A 6,735-nucleotide genomic window follows, 5' to 3' on the forward strand; every position below is an offset into this window, starting at 1 on the left:
TCTTTATAAAGAGACCAAGGCTCGACTCCTTTATTTCAATCTCAATCAAATCCGCCTCTCACCTTGAGTTCCAACACCCAAAGCTCCAGATTCAGGCGCTTCGGACCTCCGATGATGTCCGGCTCCGACCCTCAAGGCCGGTGGATGCCTTCCTCCATTATGGAAGAAGACGTGCTAAAGCTAAGAGATGTTAGGTATCTAACCGGCGAAATCTCGCATAGGCTGCCTGCTCAAGGGCGGGTTATTCCCACTCCCAAGCCTGGTGAGAGCGTGGTGTTCGCGTCTCACTTCCTTCGGGGGCTAGGCTTCCCACCGGACCCCTTCGTGAGGGGGCTCATGTTTTATTACGGGCTGGAATTTCACGACTTAGCTCCGGAGTCCATCCTTCATATCTCATCATTCATTGTCGTGTGCGAGGCCTTCCTCCGTATTACTCCTCACTTCGGATTGTGGCTTAAGACCTTCAAAGTAGAGCCGAAGATATCAAGGGGCAGCACGCAGAGTGCAGAGGTGCTGTTATAAGCAAGAATGCTAACGCTCCATGGCCCGAGGGCTCTTTTCAAGAGGAGTTCAGCTTATGGCAACGAGAGTGGTTTTATATCACAGCTCCCAGGGGCACCAAATGGGTGGCGCCACCTGCTTTTCGCTCGGGTCCCCCACCACAGCTAGCGTCATGGGTCAATAAAGGGCTTAACTGGGGGCCGTCCAAGGACGTGCCCTTGTTGCAGGGCCGCGTTCGAGATCTCCTAGAAAGAGATATCAATCTGGCCGTAGTGACACAGGTTATGTTGATCCGCCGCATCCTGCCCTGCAAACGTCAACCCTCCGCCTGTGGGAGTTTAATCCGGAAGGACCACGAGCCCTCCAACATTTTGTGGGCGCGACGCCCATGGAGATGTACAAATTGTTCTTCAGATCACAAGCGATGTGTCCGGACTCGTCCGAGGACGCAGGTCTAAGCTACAATCGCCCGGATACTCAAGTAAGTAGCCCTGTACCCGGACATGCTATCCGTATATTTATCATAAAATTGCCCTTAAAAGAGATGTCCCTTAAACAGGAGTGGATAGCGAAAGCAAAGCTAATCAGGTGTCCGGCCCCCCTCCCTGAGACTATGCCGGATCCCGTGTTAACCAGGATGCTGGAGGTTGCGCCTTTGAAAGAAGGCGAAGAGGGGAGCAAGGAAGCTACCGCCTCCCCGAAGGAGGCTGTCAGGAAAGGAGGAATCGAGAATTCCTCTAACCAGGGGAAGAAGAGGACCACCTCTGAAGACCCGAAGGCCATGGTCTCAAAGTGGGGGAAGAAATCTTTGTCAGAGGGTCCGGCGCCGGGGGGTGCCTCGGTCGCATTGCGCCCCCAAGGGAATCAGCTCTCCACCGAGCCGTAAGTAAAGAGGGGGGGTTTAAAATGAGAGACATCCCTGTTCTATTTCTAAGGAAGATAACCGAAATTTTACCTTGTAGTTCGGATCACAGCCCTTCTCAGCAGAGCTCATCTTCAGGGGATCTTCGTCCGGAGATGATGGAGAGCGGAACGCCTCCCCCTGCCGTACCGCCTTGTGAGGCGGGCGACCCTGAGGTGTCGTCATGGAGGGTTTCTCCGAATCCGGCAGGGCCGGAAGGCAGTCGTATGGCCCCCCAAGGCCCTCCGTGTCCGGCCTTTGAAAAAGGCCATCGGACGAGTCCGGCACCGTCCGGTGCACGGTCGGAGGAGCTGAAGGATCTGCTCGGGCGAGCATCTATCTCAGAAGAACACCGTGCGTTGATGGATACGGTGATTGGAAGGATTTCATCCGCGGAGAGCGGGTTGTACGAGGCCGTCAGGAGTTTACTGACAAGTTTTGAGGTACGCGAAATGATGTACCTTTTGACAGATCCACATATCTAAGATGGGCCATGTATACATAGTAGCCCCTGAGACTCTGTGCGTTGTCAAAAATGACGGCGCGCCGAGGATCATAATCCCAGGTATAATATGTCGCCTTTCCTATGTAGGTGGCGAAGTGTCCGGTGGCTAGCCGGACTGATGAATTTGCTGAGCTAAAGCGGCAACTTGACGTGGCAGATGCCGACATCACGCTTGTCAACAAGCGGCTGGACGAGGCACAAGTTATGTAATTTCTCCGAAGACACCTGGTAAGAGGAGCTTGATGCCCGTACCTTACAAAATGTGTGCTTGATGCAGATGGTGCCGCTGCCATGGAGAACCTTCGGGCGGAACTTGCCCGAGCCAAGGAGCAGGCCAGGAAAAGCGATGCGGCTGCCTTAAAGGCGGTTGAAGAGCTGAAAGCCGAACAAGCTGCTCACTGCCAAAGCAAGAAGGAAATGGTTGAGATGGCTGTAAAGTTGAAGAATGTTGCCGACCGCTGCAAGCTTCTTGAAAAAGAAGATCGGGTGGCACAGAAGGACCTAGAAAAGGTCACTACCGAGGCCAAGGATACTCGCTCTGCGATGAGAGCTATGAAGGAGGAGCTACGTCAGGCTGGAGATATCATGGCTGGAAAGCCCTTTTTGCTACGGATGAAGTTCGGGGATCCTAAATATGCTCCGTTGGACCGGCAGTGGAGTGCAGCGAACACTTATCTGGACTTGGCGGCGAGTGTCGCGGACGTGGCCGAACACTTCCGCGATCAAAATGACCACAAAGTGGAAAAGATTTTTTGGTCGCAGTTCCACAATCCAGGGCGCCCACTTCCATTAACCGATCGTTTGGCCACATGGGTGGAACTGAATAGGTTATCCGGACTCGCCATGAAGTATGTCGTGAGTCATATGTGGCCGAAAAGGCCCGAGCCGAAGAGTTATTTTAGCTTGGTGCAACAGTTCCTCGGTGTGGTGCCGCATATTGATGCAATGAAGAGGTCAGCGTGCATAGAGGGTGCACAGATGGCTCTTGCCCGTGTCAAGACATACTGGGCGGAGATGAAGGCCATTGTTGTTGCATCCCAAGATTCGGACGAGAGCCGAGTACCTACCGAGCACTATTTTCAGGAAGTTCTGCAGGGCGCTCATTTAATAGAGACGCAGTGCTCGAAGGATGTTATGTTCGAATAACATGTATTATTGTAAAACAATGTTCCGATGGAATATAAAAGCTTTTTATACTTGTGCCTTCAAGAATTAGAATACCTCCTATGCGGTCGTTAATGTATATGTGTATATAACCTGAAAGATGGCAGTCCTCGGCTTCAGCCCCTACGCATATAATGCGGGGGTGTTCGCAGAAGGTGCATTTTCACACTTGATCCAACGTCTTGGTCCTATTAAGGAGGTGATAGTGCAGCGAACTAGGCAACCGGACTATAATGCTTTATCACTTTCACTTAGCCATAGGAGTTTGACAGTGGAGCTACTATATAGCCCCTAGGGGCACCGCGCTCACCTGAATTCGGGGCGCGTGTGTGCCTGGCCGGGAAACGGCCCTTCGTTAATGCGGAGGAATCCTAAAGATTCCGGCGGGTCATCGAGTGGTTGACCAGTCTCATGCTATATCATGACAGTCAGTTTTCGGCTTTCTCTACTGAGGTGCTCGCCTGGCCGAACCGGGGCACAATCGCAGTAGTTCTCCTAGTGCCGCCTTAGCCGATAGAGCGGAACATAAGGCAGCAAAACACAGGAGCCGGGCAAACCCAACATTTGACCAAAGACATGATTCCGAGCTGATGCATATAAGGCCAAACTCGCGACGTCGAACACTCCCTAAGGTATTCGGTCTTTATGAAAATGGGCTGAACAACGCCCTTGGTAAGAAGCCCCTGGTGTCTAGGTACGCGCAAAATTCTGACGTGGCCACATGCCAAGACGCCAGCCTCCTCCTCGGTTATAACAAGAAACCGGGGGATGTGTATCAACAAGAGACAGTGAAAAAGGTTTACGCACGGTCTTAATCTGAAAAGAATCCTTGGAACGGGTCCCTACTGCACGTCTGCGCCTGTGTCTCCGTTGTGCGTATCCTGGATGGGTGTAGCACGGTGTTCATCTGTAAAAGAGAGGAACTTAGTTGAAAACGATCGTGCGAGAATCTATGTTATATCAAATAAACAAAGTATAATTCAGAAAATGGGTAGAATTGAGCTTTATTGTCTCTTGTTGTACACGCGTGGAGCCCCTTGTACGGGGGTATGCGGCTAGTAAGCCCTTGTATTTTTATGCCGGACTCGTCTAGCCATGTCCGGGTTCTGAACGACCTGTTTAGGTGCTTTGATTAGTGAAGCTGGTTTAGTGTGTGGCTGTCAAGGCAGCCGCACAGTCTTCCGCGCTTGAGGAACACTCGATATTTCCCTTTAATGAGATGATGCCTCGCGGACCAGGCATTTTAAGCGTAAGGGATGCATAATGCAGTATTGCGTTAAAGCGGGCGAAAGCTTCGCGTCCCAGTAGTGCTTGATAGCTACTTGTAAATAGGGCGATGTGGAAGGTTAGCTTTTCGCGGCGGAAGTTGTCGGGGGAGCCGAACATAACTTCTAACAGGAGAGAACCCGTACAATGGGTATCTGGGCCTGGCGTTACCCCTTGAAAGGAAGTGTTGCCATGGCGAATTTTTGTTGGGTTTATCCCCATTTTGCGGATTGTGTCCTGATATAGCAGGTTTAGACCACTGCCGCCGTCCATTAGGACTTGTGTAAAGTGGAGTCCGTCAATTATCGGATCTAATATCAAGGCAGTCCAGCCTGTGTTCCGGATACTTCTAGAGTAATCCTGATGGTCGAAGGTGATTGGTTTTAACAACCAGCGGCGGGACTCCTCTGGGACAGGCCGTATGGCGCGTATCTCTATAGGCGCCACTCTGTTTTTCCCTTTTGTCATGTGAAGTGAGTTTATTGTTTTGACTTCTTGTGGGAACTTCTTTTGTTCTTCGGTGCTCTGCTTGTGGGGTTCGTCATCGTCCTCACTTGGTATGTCGAGCCCCATGTGTTCGGCGTTGAGTTTGCCGGATTGCTTGAAGACCCAACAATCTCTGTGGGTATGGTTTGCAGGCTTCCCAGGAGTACTATGGATTTGGCATATTTTGTCCAAGATTTTGCTTAGGTTAGATAGCTCGTCCCTGTTATCCTTGAGGGGCAGCTTTTTCTGATTCTGTCGAGAGCTTTTGAATCCGGCGTTGACTGCCGTGCTCTTCGAGCTACTTCCCTTGGTCCGGCGTTGGTCCTTGCTACATCGCGGTTTCCCGTTTCCATCCCTAACTTCGGATGTACTTGGGTTGCTGGTACTGCTTCTTGCCAACTAGCTATCCTCTCCTGCGCAAAAGCGGGTCATGAGGCTTGTTAATGTGGCCATTGTTCTTGGCTTTTCTTGGCCGAGGTGTCTGGCAAGCCATTCGTCTCGAACGCTGTGTTTGAAAGCTGCTAAGGCTTCGGCGTCCGGACAGTCGACTATCTGGTTCATTTTAGTAAGAAATCTATTCTAGAGTTTCCGGGCTGACTCTCCGGGTTGTTAGGTTATATGACTTAGATCGTCTGCATCCGGAGGTCGGACATAGGTCCCTTGAAAATTTGCCCGAAAAGCATCCTCGAGCTCTTCCCAACTTCCGATGGTGTTTTCGGGAAGGCTTTTAAGCCAATGCCGGGCTGGCCCTTTGAGCTTGAGGGGTAAGTATTTTATGGCGTGGAGGTCATCTCCTCTAGCCATGTGTATGTGGAGGATATAATCCTCAATCCAGACTCCAGGGTCTGTTGTTCCGTCGTATGCATCTATGTTTACGGGCTTGAATCCCGCTGGAAATTCATGGTCCATCACCTCTTCGGTGAAACATAGGGGGTGTGCGGCACCCCTATATTTGGGTGCGCCGTGATGTTCGGATACTTGTTGTGTTGCATTGCTTACTAGAGCTTGCTTTCTTGGCCCGTAGATAGATCTGGCTGGGCCGTCTTTTTGATGTGAATCCTTGTGCAGATCGCGTGCCGGCTTGTGTGCGGCGCCATTTGCCGCTCTATGTTGGACATGGGGTTGTTTATCCGACCTGGTGGCTTCCTTATTTTTTGATTGCGGGGGCTCTAAGGCCTCCTCATCAAATTCCGGCAGTAATTTTCGCTTCGGATAGCTCTTTGTGTGGCGACTGTCGCCGTATTTGTCTGCGGTGTTGAGTACTTTGCCCCATCTAATTCTGAGTGCATCTTCCGCTGTTTTGAGCTTCCGCTTCTGCTTTTTAAGGCTACGCGCAGTGGCGACGAGCCTTTTGTGGAGGTTCTTCTGCTCCAGCAACTTGTCCTACGTGAGGTCGTCCGGACTATTATCTTCGCCGGAGACGGGTTGTTCGGTTTGTTTACCCAAGTTGCCCAGTTCAGACGGTTGCTCGATGGCATGTTCGTCGTCCGCCGGTTCGCCCTGCTCTGTGGTTGGGTCTCTGTCGAGGTGGGGTTTGGGGCGGTGCTTACGCCACCGCTTTGACTGCTTTTCGAGGGAATGATCCCTCGTTGCGTCCCTTTGTTCCTCGTCATCATTTCTTTTAGGTGTGTCCACCATGTATACATCGTGAGATGAGGTGGTTGTCTAGTGCCCTATAGGCGCTGGTTCCTGTTCATCTCCTACATCGTCGTCCATACCATCAATGTCTTCGGAGTCGAAGTCGAGCATGTCGGTTAAATCATCGACAGTGGCTATGAAGTGGGTGGTGGGTGGGCTTTGAATTCTTTGTCATCCGCATCCCATCCTTGCTGACCATAGTCCGGCCAGCGTTCTCCTGATATAGAGAGAGACTTTAGTGAATTCAGAATGTCGCCGAAGGGCGAGTGTTTTG

This window comes from Triticum dicoccoides, chromosome 3B (assembly GCF_002162155.2).
Source record: "Triticum dicoccoides isolate Atlit2015 ecotype Zavitan chromosome 3B, WEW_v2.0, whole genome shotgun sequence".
Classification (NCBI taxonomy): domain Eukaryota; kingdom Viridiplantae; phylum Streptophyta; class Magnoliopsida; order Poales; family Poaceae; genus Triticum; species Triticum dicoccoides.